This window comes from Aphidius gifuensis, linkage group LG2 (assembly GCF_014905175.1).
Source record: "Aphidius gifuensis isolate YNYX2018 linkage group LG2, ASM1490517v1, whole genome shotgun sequence".
NCBI lineage: Eukaryota > Metazoa > Arthropoda > Insecta > Hymenoptera > Braconidae > Aphidius > Aphidius gifuensis.
This window is the reverse complement of record NC_057789.1, coordinates 15,362,416-15,383,153: the sequence shown is the minus strand read 5'-3', so window position 1 is coordinate 15,383,153 and position 20,738 is coordinate 15,362,416. Positions and strand designations below refer to the sequence as shown.

The 20,738-nt window shown below is 29.5% G+C and overlaps 1 long non-coding RNA gene across 1 annotated transcript; it reads right to left on the bottom strand.

Annotated features, from left to right (window-relative positions):
• Nucleotides 1-17: 17 nt before the first annotated feature.
• LOC122849179 lies at nt 18-19,894 on the bottom strand. Its single transcript, XR_006373525.1, has 3 exons — nt 19,797-19,894; nt 181-288; nt 18-87 (listed from the first exon to the last, which is right to left on the bottom strand). It is a non-coding gene; the product is annotated as an uncharacterized LOC122849179 (long non-coding RNA).
• Nucleotides 19,895-20,738: the final 844 nt, after the last annotated feature.

The following is a 20,738-nucleotide window of genomic DNA, read 5'->3' as shown; positions in this document are numbered from 1 at the left end:
ATAAAAAAAATACTTGCCCGATTCAACATTTTCCAAGATATGATGCATTTTTAGTTCTGAGCGTATGCTCTTTTCATACATTTTAAACTGGAATCATACAAAAATAATCAAAAAAAACATGTTATTAAAAATTATATTATTTTTAGAATGCAGAAGAGAAAAATTTGTTTAAATATTTACCATTCTTATATTTCCAGCTCGCGATGTTTCATAATAACTAGTCCTATTTTCATGTTTTTCTTTCATTTCTCGAGATAATTCATCAACTTTTGCTCTTTCATGATTAATCTGAAAAGAAGATACAATATTATATTTACATTCTAAAAAATTCAACAATAAAACTTGAATACGTCTATATATCCGGAAATGCAAAGCTTCGAGAACTATATTATGAAAAACTATAAAACCAATCGTCTAAGTTTGTTTTTTTTAATAAAAAGTTGTATCGATTACGATTACTTAAAGTATGATTTTTAAATTAAATCAAGAACCGGATTCACGGTATTTTTCCCGAATTGGTTTTCCCGAACGGCCTTTTTCCCGAATGACCTTTTTCCCGAAAATCTGTTTGCCCGAATGCTTTTTGCCCGAATGCATTTCGTCCGAATATTATTGTGCCCGAATTTAAAAAAAGGAAGAAACTATTTAAAAGAAAAAGAACTAATAATAAAATAAAGTTTATGAAAAAAAAAGAAAGTACTAATACTAATTTCATTAATTACCGTCATTTGTTTTATTTTATTTGATTTATTATTTCCGTTTTTGAATGTCAAATTTTTAAGTAAATTTTATTTAAATTTTTATTTCTTTTTAATATTTTTAAATGATGGATGATATCAAAATTCTTGGAGAACCAAATTAGTTCATAATGGTTTCGTTTATTTGCGGTCTAAATTACCAGTTAAGGGTAAAACTTATTGGGAGTGTCAAAGGTTACGTCGTAAAGAATGCAAAGCAAGAGCGGTTACTGCATTCAATGCTGAAGAAAACAAACATTACTTTATACGTGAACCAACATTAGACGATCATGCTCATGTTCCCAACCAAGAACAGGTTGAAGCTGAGATTTTTAAAATTTCTTTGAAACGGAAGGCTGAGGACCATCCACAGCAACCCCCATCTCAAATATTACGTGTAGAGCTAGCTGGACTGTCTGAGGGCGTCCTTAGCCAGCTACCTGAGCGCGATAATTTAATAAAATCAATGCGAAAAATCCGGAGGTACTTCTTTTAATTACCTTTTTTAAATACAATATTTATTTATTTTAAGAAAAAATTTGCTACCAAATCCAAAAAGTCTTGCTGACTTGGGTACTCTTCCTGATCGATATCAGAAAACACTCACGGGTGATAAATTTTTAATTTATGATTCACTTGATGATGATTCTTTGAATGGAGGAAGAGTTATTGTTTTTTCGACTCGGAGGAATTTAGAATTATTGGCAAGGAGTGATATCTGGTTCTTAGATGGAACGTTCAAGGTGACATGTTAATTATGTGTTAATTATAATGACAATTCTATAACTATATTGATAATATTACTATCAGGTCAGTCCAACTATTTTCACACAACTTTTCACAATTCTCGGGACGTGTAAACAACTCGGTGGAAATAATGATGCAGTTGTTGCTGTACCGTTTGTGTACGCATTGCTTTTATCCAAAGAGACTATTCAGTATGCTGCTGTACTCAAGGCTGTTCAATCATCTTTCAATGAGTACAGAATTGATTGCGGTCAGCCTAGGATCATGACAGACTTTGAAAAAGCAATTATAAATTCATGTGGAGAAGTTTTTCCAAACTATCCTCTCAGCTGTTGCTTTTTCCATCTTGGTCAGTCAGTATATCGACAGATTCAATGCGCTGGACTTCAAGTAGCATACAATGACCCAGATAATCGTTCAATCAAAGTCTATACCCACATGATGCTAGGACTAGCTTTTGTACCGGAAGAAGATGTTCCTCGCATTGTTTCTCTTCTGGAGGAAGATGCTCCTGAGGAGCTGTTGCCGATTTTTGAATATTTTGAAAAGACCTATGTTCTTGGGGTAACAGCGCGAGGAAGAAGAAAAGGAATTAATCCCCGTTATCCACCATCTATGTGGAACCAGCATGAAGCGGCTTTGTCTGGTTCTCATAGAACAAATAATATAAGCGAGGGGTGGCATAATCGCTTTCAACTTGTTGTTGGAAAACACCATCCTGACTCGTATTCTGCACTTGGTGAATTTCAAAAAGAACAAGCTTACGCAGAAATAATGATAGCAGAGCTGAGTCTGGGAAGAAAAGTCCGGGCTATGCCGAAAAGAAAATGGATAGATTTCCAGGAAAGAATAATGTCCCTTGTGGCTGGTTATGAATCGTTCCAAGAGTTAGAATTTTTAAAAGCTATCGCACATAATATTGTAATCTAATAAATAAAGAGATATAAATAAAATAATACACTTGAAAAAAATTTATTCGGAAAAAAAAATACTCGGGAAAAAGGTTATTCGGGAAAAATGATATTCGGGATTTATAGTTCGGGAAAAATGCATTCGGGCAAAATGTATTCTGGAAAAAGGTCATTCAGGACGGAGGTCATTCGGAAAAAAAGCCATTCGGGGAGTTTGATTCGGGATAAAGGGCGGCAACTTTTCCGACTCTCTAAGTGTTTTATTAGCAATTTCCAGTAAATTAAAAATTAACTCAACAAAATACATAGTGTGGTATCTAAAAAATAAACTCTATCAGTTAGAAAATGCAGGCAAAATAGTCAATTTATACTGGGTACCAGCACATAGAGGTATTACAGGTAACGAAAAAGCAGATTCAGGGGCCAAAGATGCGATACGTAATGGTGTTGATTCTCAGCTGTTGCTCACAATTGCAGATCTAAAAAGTTATTGGAAAAATAAAATGTACACAGAGTTTAATAACTTTTGCACTGAAACAGCTAGAGAAAAAGGAAATTATTATTTCAGTCACTTGTATGGTCCAGCCCCATCACAGTGGTTTAATGAGTGGCCTATTAATCGACATGGGATTTGTACAATCAACAGACTTCGTTCTGGACATAATTCTTTAAATATATCATTAAAAAAAATGAATGTTATTCCTTCGAGTCTATCTGAATGTAACAAAGAAGATGAAACTCTACCATTTTTCGTTAAAATCTTTATCAGCTTTTCTCTCTCTTTCTTGTGTAGTTCACAAGACCATAAAACGTGATCTAGAGTGAAAGAACCGCTGGTTCGGGATACTCTGGGACTGCTAAAATGTAATAGTAGGCCTAAAACTATGGCATTTAGTAACTTTTTGACCACGATATCCAAAAAAATTTAATCAAGAAAATTGAGTATAGTTTCTATTTCTTATAGTCTTATGCTTATACAGATATATTTTAATGTTATGAACCTAGAAATATTTTATTGTTAGTGTTGTGCCATATACTTTGTACCTTCAAAGAGAGCAAATAACAATCAAAACAAAGACTTAACTAAATTAGTTTGAAGTACTAAAGTAAGATAAACATATGTTCAGAAGACATATTTGACTATAAGCAAAATTATTCGTATTTAAATACTTATATTTATCTATTTAAGTTTTATGATGTTTTTATATTTTATAAAAAAAAGAGAAGAAAAAGAAAAATGTTAACGTTTAGTTAGAATATCAGATCTAAATAATAGTTAACTAAATATACTATCATATTATGATATATTATGATCTCAGGGTAATTTTTCCCACAAACACATTTTTTTGCACCTTGTAAGAAAACCTTTATAAAGATACTTCACTGGAAGTGTAAAGACTCCTTCATAAACAAATTATACTATAGTGTAAAGGGGGCTGGATAGGCACTACTTTGTAAGCCTCGGCCATCTCTAGTTTTATTTTTTACTTTTTGTATTAATAATATTAAAAAAAAAAAAACAAACTGCCCAATTTTCATTCATCGCCCAGGTAGGAAGTGACGACGGGCACAAGCCTGGGACAAGCCTGATTACCCGGCTCTCGGGCCTGTGTCAGGCCTGTGACACAAGCCTGTGTCAAGTCTGGAATGTTCACGATGTATTTACTGGTGTCGGACTAGTGTATCAGGCTTGGCACAGGCTTGTGTTCCCAGGCTTGACACAGTCTTGTGTTCCCAGGCTTGACACAGTCTTGTGTTCCCAGGCTTGACACCGGCTTGCAAAAAAAATTATAAAAAAATATAAATAAACAATTATTATTAATTTATTAATTTGACATTATTATTTTTTACGCGATACAATTTGAATTAACGATGATTATATGAACGAAAATAAACGGCGTAACGGGGGATCGATCCTAGGTCTCTCACGTGGAACTCCAATGCTCTATCAAGTCGACCACGGGGGATTCATGAAAGAGTCAGTCAAAATTTTTTATATGGATATTGAGAGTCAATACACAGTCCTTGTAAAAGCCTGGCACGATAGTCAAAACCTAATAATTTTTATTTAAAATGTCTATTCACAATTTATAGATCTAATTAATTAATTTTTTTTTTTTAATTGAATATATGCAAAAGTCAAGTCCCGTGTGAGGCTTGGTAAAACGGGCTTGACACAAGGCTCGTGTGAGGCCGGGGAAAACAAAAAAAACAGGCTTGACACCGGCTTGGACTATTGAAGCCTGTGTGAGGCCGGTTGAAAACAACGGGGACAGTCTTGTGTCAAGCCTGTGTTAACAAGGCTCGTGTGAGGCCGGGGAAAACAAAAAACACAGGCTTGACACCGGCTTGAATTATTGAGGCCTGTGTGAGGCCGGTTGAAAACAACGGGGACAGTCTTGTGTCAAGTCTGTGTTAACAAGGCTCGTGTGAGGCCGGGGAAAACAAAAAACACAGGCTTGACACCGGCTTGAATTATTGAGGCCTGTGTGAGGCCGGTTAAAGACAACGGGGACAGTCTTGTGTCAAGCCTGTGTTAACGAGGCTCGTGTGAGGCCGGGGAAAACAAAAAACACAGGCTTGACACCGGCTTGAATTATTGAGGCCTGTGTGAGGCCGGTTAAAGACAACGGGGACAGTCTTGTGTCAAGCCTGTGTTAACGAGGCTCGTGTAAGGCCGGAGAAAACAATGGGCACAAGCTTGTGTCAAGCCTGTGCTCCCCAGGCTCGATACACGACCCTCGCACAAGCCTGGCACAGTTGTTCAAGCCCGAGAACTCCTACCTGGGCGATGGCTTTTCGACAGTTTTTGGATTATGAACTGTATTCCTATCTACCCTATTTTCGTCATCATTAAAAACTTTTTCGCAATTCATGGCTCCCTATTTTTTGTTGTTGTTTTTGGTAATGAATGGTCTTGCATGCAAGCCTTGCATAATAAAATCGCAACGTGGACATGCTCCTTAGTAGCGATTAATAAGTATATCCTAAACACAACAAATCTTCACATTCTTGCAAAGTTTTATTGTAAAAGTTATTTAGCAACACCTTAGTACGTAAATGGTCGATATAAAACCGTAAACGAAAGCTACAGAGTAGATGAGAATATCCGACACCACTATTCTCTCCATAAATTTTTAAAAAAAATTATTAAATTAACAAAATAAAACAGGGCCGGTTTTTTCGCTCAACATCACAGTTAACTAAGGTTTAAACTCTAGTTAACTAACTCAGGATTTGGTTACCGACTGCGTTTTTTATATGCTTTATATTTAATATTGAAAATATCAATCGATAAGAAGTTAATCCTTATTTAGTTAAAGTTAGTTAATGCTCAGTTAACTGTAATGTTGGACAAAAAAACCGGCCCACAAGGACTGAGAATAACAAATGCGTTGGTAAATTTTAGTTACTAAAGTTTCATTAAATGTTTCATTATACAGTGTTACTTCACTACGTGTCGTGTAATACTTCGGCATTTACATTTTACCCATAAATCATTAGAAACTAATAAAATTAATACAAACTAATATCTGGAAAAACAAGTAAACCTGTGTCATGTAGACGCTCCAGCCGTCTTTATCAATTTTTCATGGAAGCGAGAAAAATTATTTATACGTACGATATCTTTTAAAGTCTTACCAAAAACGTATCTAAATATCGAATTTTTGATTAATAAATATACACGGAGAGAAAAAAATATTATGTTTTACTATACTACTGTAGTACCGGTGGATGTTTTCGGATTTTTGATAAGATATAATATTTTTTTTATCTTTTTTATTATTTATTTTATATATTTTAATAAAGGCACATAGTAAATTAAATCATTTGTAATCAAACTATGGAACAAGATTTTTTTTACTGAAGACATAGTCGAAAGTACCAACGAAATCTTTTTTTTTTAATAAACTGTAGATACAAAGTGCTATGTGTAAATTAATGTTTATTATATTAGCATAGTAGAATTGACAATTGACGCTCGTTAAAATAATCATTCGGTACCTAAATTTGAACAATGTTATTTATACTACTCATCAATTTTAAAAAATACGATTCCCGATTTAATTTTTATTGTGTTTTATATTAATTACGATATTTGAAGCAAATTTTACAATGTTCACATGGTAAAAAATGCAGAAAGACGAAATATCAAACAAAAGAGTCAATTTTACATCAATTCCAGTTTAGTCCCGTAGCTGAGCGGTCTAAAGCGTATCCGACACCACGTCAATACATACTTCGCCGGTTCGATCCCCGGTCAGAGTGTGAAAAAAAAAAAAAAAAAACAAAACAAAAGCTTCTGCGTTAATAATACAACAGAAAAAAAAATGACAAATTTTTAAAATATTTTTTTAATTAAATATATTTTTGACTATACAACATAGTACTTTTTATTTTAAACATGGCCATTTTTACGATTGAGTATTATGATACTTACTACGTCTGATTAAAATTCTCAAACTTTTATTATTCTTACTAGACTTTTTCTAGCTGCGTGAACCTAGCACCCCACATTATCGTAGAAACTTCTGGTAAAGTTCATTTTGAATGTCTTAATTTGTAGTAATTTGTAGTGTAGAGGGTTTAATTTGTGGTTCAAAAATTAAGGGTGGAGAAAGGGTTAAAAGGTACTTCCCTAGCAAAAATGGCGACACCGATCCGACACCAATCCGACAGTCGGTTTGTGCACTGATCTCATACAAAAACGACACAAAACGGACACACGACTATAAGAATTTCTAAGTCACAAAAATAACTAGTAAAAAGCATTTAAAAAATAAAATAATATGTCTAAAAATTTCTAAATAATATTCTTATAATTTAAGACACATTAGAATTTTTTTTAAATAATTTTTTTATTGAAAAAACTTAATTCTCTTTATGTATTATAAGCGAGGTTAGCTGTCAGAATCATCTGTACACGTCTGTGAGATTTTACAATTCTCACACAATTCCGTCACACGACTGTGAGAACAATTGTAAATCCAACACAAATCCGACAGACGTACGACAGTATATTTTTATTTTGTATTTAATATAAGAAAAGAGCATTTTATTATTAAAAATTTTTGTTCAATATTAAAGTTATAATATTTTAATAATTTTAGGCATATTAGATTTTTTTTTTTGAATAAATTTTGACAAAAATAAATAATTGGAATCGTCTGTGAGAATTTGCAATTCTCACACAATTCCGACACAATTCCGACACACGACTGTGAGAATTGTAAATCCGACACAATTCCGACAGACGTACGACAGTATATTTTTATATTTTGTATTTAATATGAAAAAAAGCATTTTATTGATAAAAATTTTTGTTCAATATTAAAGTTATAATATTTTAATAATTTTAGACATATTAGTTTTTTTTTTTTTGAATAAATTTTGGCAAAAAAAATAATTGGAAACATGGGAAACCAAATACATGGTTTCATTACAAATTACATTCGAGTTACAAAAATACCAAATACGTGGGAAACTGATTAAATGTATTAGTTTTGAAAAAAAAACCAAAAAATGATAATTTTCTAATAAAATAATTTTAAAAAAATCTAATTTGCCTATAATTATTAAAAGATTATAATTTTATTATTAAACAAAAATTTTTGCAAATCGCAAAGTCTCACAGACGATTCCAATTATTTTTTTTATCAAAATTTATTCAAAAAAAAAAAAAATCTAATATGCCTAAAATTATTAAAATATTATAACTTTAATATTGAACACAAATTTTTATTAATAAAATGCTCTTTTTTTATATTAAATACAAAATAAAAATAAACTGTCGTACGTTTGTCGGATTTGTGTCGGAATTGTGTCGGATTTACAATTGTTTGTGTTGGAATTGTGTAAGAATTGTAAAATCTCACTGAATCTCACAGTCGTGTACAGATAATTCTGACAGCTAACCTCACTTTTAATACATCAAGAGAATTGAGTTTTTTCAATAAAAAAATTATTTAAAAAAAATTCTAATGTGTCTCAAATTATAAAAATATTATTTAGAAATTTTTAGACATAATATTTTATTTTTTAAATGCTTCTTACTATTTATTTTTGTGACTTAGAAATTCTTATAGTCGTGTGTCGGTTTTGTGTCGTTTTTGTATGAGATCAGTGCACAATCCGACTATCGGCATTTTCGCTAGGGTTTCTTCAAAAATTGACTTAGAGTCAAATTGTCTAAATTTGTAGTGGAAAGAGTTTAATTTGTAGTTCAAAAATTAAGGGTGGAAAAAGAGTTAAAATGTACTTTCGTAGAAAATTAAAGAAAAATAGTAATAAATAAGTCTAATAGCTTTCTTAGAATTTGTAGTAATTTGTAGTGAACGGATTTTAATTTTAAGATGGAAAACGATAACAAAAAAAAAGAATTTTTTTTTTGGAGCAATAATCATATTAAAATTGCATAACTTTTTTGTTTATAATAAAAAAAAAAATAACGAGTATAATAAGAAAAAAGCAATTCGTAAAGATTATAAAAAGATTTTTACTAAACCAGTTTCCCAAAAAAAAAGCGTCAAAAAAATGGAAAATTTTTTTTTTGTTTACTCCAAAATATTAAAATCTTAATAACTTTTTTATTTATTAACCAAAATTATAACTAAAATATCTAATAAATACAGAAAAATCCTAGCTGATTTGTAGTGAAGAAATTAGAATTTGTAGTTGAACCGTTTTATCGGGAAACTTAATTCTCTCATATAATACCTTAATAAAACATTGCGTAACTTTTTAATTTATAGACCAAAATTGAAACTGAAATATCAGATAGACACAGAAAAATATTAGCTAATTTGTAGTGATAAAATTAGAAGTTGCATATTGCGTAACTTTTTTGTTTTGCAGACCAAAATTATAACTAAAATATCTAATAGATACAGAAAAATCCTAGCTGATTTGTAGTAAAGAAATTAAAATTTGTAGTTGAACCATTTTGCCGGGAAAATGAATTCTCTCATATAATACCCTAATAAAATAATGCGTAACTTTTTTATTTATAGACCAAAATTATAACTGAAATAACAGATAGATACGGAAAAATTCTAGCTAATTTGTAGTGAAAAAAAATAAAATTTGAAGTTAAACCGTTTTGCCGGGAAAATTAATTTTCTCATATAATACCTTAGTAAAATATTACGTAGCTTTTTAATTTATAGACCAAAATTGAAACTGAAATATCAGATAGACACAGAAAAATCCTAGCTAATTTGTAGTGAAGAAATTAGAATTTGTAGTTGAACCGTTTTTGCGGGAAAATTAATTCTCTCATAAAATACTTTAATAAAATATTGCGTAACTCTAGACCAAAATTGAAACTAAAATAACAGATAGATACGGAAAAATCCTAGCTGATTTGTTGTATAATAAATTAAAATTTGTAGATAAACCGTTTTGCCGGGAAAATTGATTCTCTCATATAATACCTTAATAAAATATTGCGTAACTTTTTTATTTAGAGACCAAAATTATAACTAAAATAACAGGTAGATACGGAAAAATCCTAGCTAATTTGTAGTGAAAAAATTAGAATTTGTAGTTGAAACGTTTTGCCGGGAAAAATCAATTCTCTCATATAATACCTCAATAAAATATTGCGTAACTTTTTTGTTTTGCAGACCAAAATTATAACTAAAATAACAGATAGATACGGAGAAATTCTAGCTAATTTGTAGTGAAAAAAAATAAAATTTGAAGTTAAACCGTTTTGCCGGGACAATTAATTTTCTCATATAATACCTTAGTAAAATATTACGTAGCTTTTTAATTTATAGACCAAAATTGAAACTGAAATATCAGATAGACACAGAAAAATCCTAGCTAATTTGTAGTGAAGAAATTAGAATTTGTAGTTGAACCGTTTTTGCGGGAAAATTAATTCTCTCATAAAATACTTTAATAAAATATTGCGTAACTCTAGACCAAAATTGAAACTAAAATAACAGATAGATACGGAAAAATCCTAGCTGATTTGTTGTATAATAAATTAAAATTTGTAGATAAACCGTTTTGCCGGGAAAATTGATTCTCTCATATAATACCTTAATAAAATATTGCGTAACTTTTTTATTTAGAGACCAAAATTATAACTAAAATAACAGGTAGATACGGAAAAATCCTAGCTAATTTGTAGTGAAAAAATTGGAATTTGTAGTTGAAACGTTTTGCCGGGAAAAATCAATTCTCTCATATAATACCTCAATAAAATATTGCGTAACTTTTTTGTTTTGCAGACCAAAATTATAACTAAAATAACAGATAGATACGGAGAAATTCTAGCTAATTTGTAGTGAAAAAAAATAAAATTTGAAGTTAAACCGTTTTGCCGGGACAATTAATTTTCTCATATAATACCTTAGTAAAATATTACGTAGCTTTTTCATTTATAGACCAAAATTAAAACTGAAATATCAGATAGACACAGAAAAATCCTAGCTAATTTGTAGTGAAGAAATTAGAATTTGTAGTTGAACCGTTTTTGCGGGAAAATTAATTCTCTCATAAAATACTTTAATAAAATATTGCGTAACTCTAGACCAAAATTGAAACTAAAATAACAGATAGATACGGAGAAACCCTAGCTGATTTGTAGTATAATAAATTAAAATTTGTAGTTAAACCGTTTTGCCGGCAAAATTAATTCTCTCATATAATACCTTAATAAAATATTGCGTAACTTTTTTATTTAGAAACCAAAATTATAAGTAAAATAACAGGTAGATACGGAAAAATCCTAGCTGATTTGTAGTGAAAAAATTGGAATTTGTAGTTGAAACGTTTTGCCGGGAAAAATTGATTCTCTCATATAATACCTCAATAAAATATTGCGTAACTTTTTTGTTTTTCAGACCAAAATTATAACTAAAATATCAGATAGATACAGAAAAGTCTTAGCTAATTTGTAGTGAAGAAACTAGAATTTGTAGTTGAACCGTTTTATCGGGAAACTTAATTCTCTCATATAATACCTTAATAAAACATTGCGTAACTTTTTAATTTATAGACCAAAATTGAAACTGAAATATCAGATAGACACAGAAAAATATTAGCTAATTTGTAGTGATAAAATTAGAAGTTGCATATTGCGTAACTTTTTTGTTTTGCAGACCAAAATTATAACTAAAATATCAGATAGATACAGAAAAATCTTAGCTCATTTGTAGTGAAGAAATTAGAATTCGTAGTTGGACCGTTTTATCGGGAAAATTAATTCTCTCATATAGAACCTTAATTAAATATTGCGTAACTTTTTCGTTTTGTAGACCAAAATTATAACTAAAATATCAGATAGATACAGAAAAATCCTAGCTAATCTGTAGTTAAGAAATTAGAATTTGTAGTTAAACCGTTTTGCCGGGAAAATTTATTCTCTCATAAAATACCTTAATAAAATATTGCGTAACTTTTTTATTTTTAGACCAAAATTATAATTAAAATAACAGATAAATAGAGAAAAATCTCAACTAATTTGTAGTGAAGAAATTAGAATTTGTAGATGAACCGTTTTGCCGGGAAAATTAGTCCTCTCATATAATACCTTGATAAAATATTGCGTAACTTTTTTATTTATATACCAAAATTATAAGTAAAATATCAGATAAATACAGAAAAATCTTAGATAATTTGTAGTAAAGGAATTAGAATTTGTAGTTGAACCAAAAATAAGATTTTTCTGTATCTTTCAGATATTTTAGTTATAATTTTGGTCTACAAAACAAAAAAGTTACGCAATATTTTATTAAGGTATTATATGAGAGAATTAATTTTCCCGGAAAAATGGTTCAACCACAAATTCTAATTTCTCCACTAAAAATTAGCTAGGATTTTTCTGTGTCTATCTGATAGTTCAGTTTCAATTTTGGTCTATAAATTAAAAAGCTACGCAATATTTTACAAAGGTATTATATGAGAAAATTAATTTTCCCGGCAAAACGGTTCAACTTTAAATTTTAATTTTTTTCACCACAAACTAGCTAGAATTTTTCTGTATCTATTTGTTATTTTAGTTATAATTTTGGTCTATGAATAAAAAAGTTACGCAATATTTTATTAGGGTATTATATGAGAGAATTCATTTTCCCGGCAAAATGGTTCAACTACAAATTTTAATTTCTTTACTACAAATTAGCTAGGATTTTTCTGTATCTATCTGTTATTTTACTTTCAATTTTGGTCTAGAGTTACGCAATATTTTATTAAAGTATTTTATAAGAGAATTAATTTTCCCGGCGAAACAGTTTAACTACAAATTCTAATTTCTTCACTACAAATTAGCTAGGATTTTTCTGTATCTATCTGATATTTTAGTTATGATTTCGGTCTACAAAACAAAAAAGTTACGCAATATTTTATTAAGGTATTATATGAGAGAATTAATTTTCCCGGAAAAATGGTTCAACTACAAATTCTAATTTCTTCACTACAAATTAGCTAGGATTTTTTCATATCTATCTGATAATTGAGTTATAATTTTGGTCTATGAACAAAAAATTTACGCAATACATTATTAAGGTATTATATGAGAGAATTAATTTTTCCGGCAAAACGGTTTAAGGTTGATGCTGGAAATCTGAAATCGCAACAGATTTTTTTTTTTCTATCTTATGTTTAAATGAAATAATTATCTACATTTTCAATTTTTTTCAATTTTTTTTTGTGTGGTTTTTTTGAGATATTTACTGTCAAAGTTGACAACTTTAACACGCGAGGTATAGGCGGTACATCATATTTTTGTTAATAACTTTTTCAAAACGCAACAGAAAACGTTAAATTTTTATCAGTTTGTAGTGCTAGAAAAGACAATTTTTTGATATAAATTTTTAGTATTTCGTCTGTTGCGTTTTGAAAATAAATAACTTTAAACTTCAAAAATTTCGCGAGAAGTGCAGCACACAGCCATGAACACAAGCATGGTTTCAGTATACGATGTAATCTTTGCTTGCTAGTGTGTAGCCACGCACACACATACTACTAAAGAACTTAGTTTTTTCATCAGTGGCGCCACAAAAAATTTTAGGACACGGGAATAAAAAATAGCGTTATTGATATACGGGCCCTTCGTGGCATAAATATTGGTTCGGTGATGCGACTGGGAATTAACCTTAACTACAAATTCTAATTTCTTTACTACAAATCAGCTAGGATTTTTCTGTATCTATCTGATATTTTAGTTATAATTTTGGTCTACAAAACAAAAAAGTTACGCAATCTTTTATTAAGGTTATAAATGAGAAAAATAATTTTCCCGGAAAAACTGTTTAACTACAAATTCTAATTTCTTCACTACAGATCAGCTAGGATTTTTCTGTATCTATCTGATATTTTAGTTATAATTTTGGTCTACAAAACAAAAAAGTTACGCAATATTTTATTAAGGTATTATATGAGAGAATTAATTTTCCCGGAAAAATGATCCAACTACAAATTCTAATTTCTTCACTACAAATTAGCTAGTATTTTTTTGTATCTATCTGATATTTTAGTTATAATTTTGATCCATAAATAAAAAAGTTACGCAATATTTTATTAAGGTATTATATGAGAGAATTAATTTTCCCGGCAAAACGGTTCAACTACAAATTCTAATTTCTTCACTACAAATCAGCTAGGATTTTTCTGTATTTATTAGATATTTTAGTTATAATTTTGGTCAATAAATAAAAAAGTTATTAAGATTTTAATATTTTGGAGTAAAAAAAAAAAATTTTTTCCACTTTTTTGACGCTTTTTTTTTGGGAAACTGGTTTTGTAAAAATTTTTTTACATTCTTTACAAATTGCTTTTTTCTTATTATACTCATAATTTTTTTTTTTTATTATAAACAAAAAAGTTATGCAATATTAATATGATTATTGCTTCAATAAAAAAAATTTTTTTTGTTTTTGTCATTATTTTCCATCCTAAAATTAAATTTCGTTTACTACAAATTACTACAAATTCTAAGAAAGCTATTAGACTTATTTATTACTATTTTTCTTTAATTTTCTACGAAAGTACATTTTAACTCTTTTTCCACCCTTAATTTTTGAACTACAAATTAAACCCTTTCCACTACAAATTACTACAAATTCCAACGAACGTTTTGGCCCTAATTTTATCGCTCTAAGTCAATTTTTGAAGAAAGTACCTTTTAACCCTTTCTCCACCCTTAATTTTTGAACTACAAATTAAACCCTTTACACTACAAATTACTACAAATTAAGACCTTCAAAATGAACTTCACCAGAAGTTTCTACGATAATGTGGGGTGCTAGGTTCACGCAGCTACTTCTTCTGGGGAAACGACTCATCCAAGGTGACAAACTACAGGCCAAAAAATACATTTATAGCCTTCTGAAAAATTGTTTTATTGTTCTGCAGGGCGGACCACACAAGAGTGTATGGAGCACTTTTTTAAATAACAAAAGGGAGTAAATCCAACATCGTTGAACCGTTTGAATAAGACTGCAAGCATGAAGCGAGCAGCACCTCATATGACGTCAAATTTTTTTTAAATTTTTTTTCTAATTTTTCTTTAAGTTTGATTCTTATATTTTCTTATAATTAAATTTAGATATTTTCCTTATTCACAATTTACTCAAGAATTTGGATAGTAAAATGAGCTAGATATTGATTGTTTGTCTACAATTACAGCTATAAGTAAAAAATCTAGCTAAGTAGAAAATTAAGCTGGTAAAATTATGTAGATATTGTGTGTTTGGCTGTAATTAAAGCTAAGTAAAAATTCTAGCAAAGGAAAAGATGTAGCTATGGAAAAAATGTAGCTAAGTAAAAAATCTAGCTAAGGGAAAAATCTAGCTTATCATTAATTAAAAAGTAAAAATTATTCTAAGGCCCTGGGTGCATTCCTTTAATTAAAATTTTTTTTCCGCTCTGCAATTTCGCCTTGTAATACCGACCAAAATTTTATAGGAAAAAGCTGTTTCTTGTAGTGGCAGTACTAGCACATGACATTATTTTTTTTGGCTTTCAATTATTGGAAAAATTACTGTTTAATATTTATGTCAAACTGAAATAAAAAGAGAATTTACCTGTTGTAATTGCTTGTTATTGTCACATAGGTTGTACAGGATATTATCGTAAATGTTCAAAGTCTGGAGAATTACATAGAGGATTCTATCACTTTTGTCGCTGTTTCTGTTTCTAGTTTTTAGTCAGTATTACAGGGCGAAATTGCAGAGCGAAAAAAAATTTTTTATTAAAGGAATACGCCTTTCCAGTATCTCGAAACGACGATGCGCGCACACCCTGATGGTTGTAATCCGAACAAATGTGTGACTCTGGGTAAGCAACAACATATGATTTACATGTTAATCAGCCGGTTATCAAATGCAAATTTATTAATTAAAAAGTTATCTAAAAAAAAAAAAAAATATATTAATGATAAGTACAATATTGAAAGCTCATTTCCAAGCAATTTATGTCCAAATCCTTCGTAAAAAACCGTTAAATAAAGGTAAAGAATTGGTACACAGTTTACACGTTATATGTATTCATTGCTATATATATATAGCAAAAAAAATAATAACTTGTATTATCCAATTGTACAAGTATATTATAACTTTGTTTGTTTTTTTTTTTCTTTTATGAGTATGTATTATATTTATCATAATAAAAAAAATTATTGCATCAAATTTTCAAAATAATTTCATTAAAAGTTGAAAAAAATAGCAAGATTATTAATACAATATGTAGTTGCAAAGCTGGCAATGGATATTGTAAACGTACAGCAACAATTTATGTTGATGTAGATGAAAAAAACACAAGATCAAAAATTGATTTACCAATGATATGGAATAAGCCACCAGAAATTCAATTGGAACAATATAGTAAAGGAATCATTAAATCAATGAAAAAAAAAAGATGATGATGATGATGATAATAATACTGATATACCACTGGAAGGTTTTAAATTTTTCAATGTAAAACATGCTGATCAGCTTACTGAAAAAATAGTGCACTATCAAGAATGGTAAAAGCAGAGCTGCATTGAAAATGCACAAGAAAAAGAAAAGTTAGAACTTTTGAAAAAACATAGAAAAGTTAATAAATAAATTGTATAAGTTTATCAACACAGAATACATAATATCTACACCGTATCATGCATTTAATAGTATTATTGATGATAAAACAATGCGAATAAAAATTGTATTGATGTCTTGTCAATTACGAATTACAGCCAGTAAGGCTCACAGAATCAAGACCAGACAAGAAAGTTTGAGTCTTTGGCTAAAAAATTAATAAAACTTTTTTTTTTTAGTAATTGTTTATTTAAAATTTTACATATGTTTATATGGGCTTATGGCCTCTTTAGGCCTCGGAGCACTAACGCTTGTATTATTTTCAGCCACCGGTGGCGCCACGAGAGTTACTGGAAAGGCGTATGCACCCCCTTATTTTACTTTTATTTGACTTTGCAAAACTAGCCAAAACGAGAGAGCTACAACTGAATCTACCGAAGAGCAGTAGAATGGCATAATCCTAGTGAATCCTAGATAGGGCATGACCCTCACCGCTGGGTGCCAAAAATCTGAATTTACCGATTCCCTTCACAGCACCCGTATTCAGAGGATGTTCTCATTAGGGCGTTTTTTTTCCGATGGTGGCGTTTGTGAAGCTTTTCTATATGAAATCTATACTTTTTTAATTTAATGGACACTATCGACAAAGTCCTATGGTTCATGAAATCTATATAAAAAAAATTTTGTCAAGCGCCATCAGCGGAAAAAAAAGCCCTAATGAGAACAATTTTGCCCCGTGAATACAGGTGCATGCATGAAGAATAGAGAACAGGAGGACGAACTTAAATGGGGCTATCGAGCCAAAAACGCTACAAAAACCAACAAGGTGAATTAGTTTTATTTTGGCCGGTAGTGGCCGGTAGTGGCTTATACCCACTCAAGCTTGGACCACTTTTAGTTGTAGTAGTTACGTACGTGTGATAATATATGAAACGGTATCTTTACATGTGTGGGTGCAATGTTTATGTTTATTTATCATTGTTGATTATATCAATGTGTGAAGTTAATGTTTTTTTTATTAAACAATATATTTGATAACTCTTAACAATTATATTAACTAGATTAAAGAAAAAAATTACAATTTCACGGAAAAAGTATCCGCAAAAGTATACATGATCAGAGCCGGGAAGTTCGTCTGTTATTTCCAGGAGGATAGCACTACATGTATTTTTATGGACTGTAGGTTATTTCAGCTTGCCATGTTATAAATATCAAGCAATAGGAAATATTTTAGGAACATCTGAAATTAATTGAAAAAAACATGACATGACTGTACTTAAAATAAGGCCTTAAAAATGGCTTATTTTTTGGCTTCTTAAAATGGCCCTTTAAAATGGCCTTATTTTTTTTGGCCTTTTAAAAATGGCCCTTTAAAATGGCCTTATATTTTTGGCCTCTTAAAAATGGCCTTAAAAAATGGCCTTATTTTTTTGGCCTCTTAAAAATGGCCTCAAAAATTGGCCAAAAGAGGCCAAAAACCAAAGAGGCCATTTTTTAAAGCCATTTTTAAGAAGCCAAAAAAAAAATAAGGCCATTATTAGTATTTATATTCAAAATATTACTATTATAGATATTATTATTAATATCAATACTATTGTGAATAATTGGTAATATTATCAAAATTATTGTTGTTATAATTATCATCATTTATATATATTTATAATAATTTTATTGTTATTATAATAATGATTCTTTAAACCCGCGAGATAACTATTGCTTACTACGTTTAAATGAATTTTTTTTGAAAATCAATTATTTAAGTATTAAACTCAGTTGAACTGTTTAATAATATTTAAATAAAAAAAAAAAAGTCGCTCACGCATACACACATAGCAGCTGACGTTCCGAGTTTATCCGCTTGTAGCCGAGCGTATACCAGAGAGAGTATACCAGAGAGAGTATACCAGAAAGAGAGTATAGGAGAGCGTGTGACAGAGAGTATAGGAGAGCGTGTGACAGAGAGTAAACGCGAGCGCGTAACGCTAGCAGGGCCTCGAATTTTTTCGCTACCCTCCGTAAAGAAGTTTCACTTCAAAAATTTTTTTTTTTTAAATTTACAAGTTTTTTTTTAGTTTTTATTATTTTTTTATAGAAAAATACTAATCTATCATTAATAAAGTCCATTATAATGTTTAAACAATTTAAAACAATAAAAAATGAGCAAATTAGGCACCTCTCAATTCGGTGTCGAAAGCCTGTCGAAAGGCGGTCGAAATGCTGTCGAAACGCGATCGAAACGGTGTCGAGACAGAGTCAACTGGCATATAGTGATATAAAATTGAAAAAAAATTATTTCGGCGATTGTTTATACTTCAAATGCTTAATTATACTGTTTTATCATCTTTTTTACATGCAATTGTTATTAACAATTAATTTAAAAATTATAAACCAAAAAAAATTTTTTTTTTTTAAATTTTTACAATTTTTTAAATATTTTTTACCAATTTTTTTATGAAAAAAATAAAAATTTATTAAATTATAAATTCAAGTCCATTATACTGTTTAAACAATTTAAAACAATGAAAAATGAATAAATTAGACAGCTCTCAATTCGGTGTCGAAAGCCTGTCGATTTAGTGACAAAATATCTTGGTTATAATGACTGAGTCAATTACCGATGAATGGTCTGAGGCTCGACCGCTTTCTGACTCCAGTAGAAATGCGAATCATATCAATCTAACCTCTCTACCGTGTATAATTTAATCTCTTATTTAATATTAAATACATGTACTAGTCAAGGTTTCAGTCAGTTTAAGTTATTCTCATTATAATTGTATATTTATTTCATATTTTTCCAACTCATTTTGAGTATCCGGTGCTCGTGAATTACGTTTTATATATGCTGTCGAATGGCTGTCAAATCGCTGTCGACTGAGTGCTACATTGGAGAGTCGAGCCATCCGCTAGGGAATTCAAAAAAAAAAAAATAATATTGTCGGAAATACAATACTCATATAAACATGTTCGTTATTTTTAGAATTAATTTTCTCTGTATTTCAATTCATAAGTGCTTTGAAAAAATGTTGACTCCAATATTAACAATTCAGCATCTATCAAATAATCACAAAAATAAAGTAATTTAAAAACAAATTTTGAACTATGTTAATCATTATTTGTTTTAGTTTGTTATTTACAGATAATTGCAAGTTACCTTAAATATAATAAATTTGTTGATATTGTTATAGATTAAAAACATTTTTAAAGTTTATTTTTTATATATGTCAATAGCCGAATACTATTTTAGTAGCCATACCTAAAAATCATAGTAATTATCATTAAAATAATATGCATTATTTTCTTGACTTAAATTTCATTATTTTATTATTATTATATTATTATAAATATATATAAAAAAAACTATGTTCTTATTTTACCTGCATTATACAACAAGATTGTTTACATTGGAGTAATCTGAAGAATAATAAGTAATAACTAATCAATTTTCGTGTCGTTGACAATTTATTATTAATTTTTTTATTATGAATATTATTATTTTTATTTATTATTTTGTAAAAAAATAATAAATAATTAAAATGATCACTTTATTTATTAGTTAATAATAATAAACATTGATAAACAACGACACACACTCAGCAGCAGTCCAATTCACAGAGCAAATTTTTTACAATTTAGGGCTTTTTTTTTGCCGGTGATGGCGCTTGTCAAATTTTTTTTATATAGATTTCACATACAAAAGCTCTGCAAGCGCCGCCAGTAGAAGAAAAAAGCCCTAAATTAATCGATCAATAGGGCCCTGTTTTACTAACTCTTTTGGCACAAGATGGCGACACCATTCAAATTTATTTGAAATTTATAGACATAACCTCAAAATATGTTGTCAAAATACATACATCAATGTTGTTATTGTTGTTGTTGTTTTTTTTTTTTTTTATAGTTACATCATTTATAACATCAAAAATTTTTTATTTACAATTCAAGGCTATGTATAATAATAATAACAACAATAATAATAATAATAATCGTAGAAAAACTGTACGCCTAAAATTTCTGCCTTATCGACGGTATTTTTTGGGTGATAAATTATACGGCGGATGAACCAGGATTTTCACATTTTGGATTTTGTAGAGAACCGTTTAATTAAAAACCATTATTTACATAGTTGTATTAACGTTGCATGCACACAAGCGGTCAATAATCTGATTATATTATTTTCACTTTTGATTATTGTTTATTCTTAAGATTGAAAACTTTAACGACTCAGGGTGACAGATGATTTTTAGTGTCGTATGACTATGAAATTGGTGTAACAATACAATAGGCCTAAGGTACAATTATACGATGCTTAAAAAGTTCCA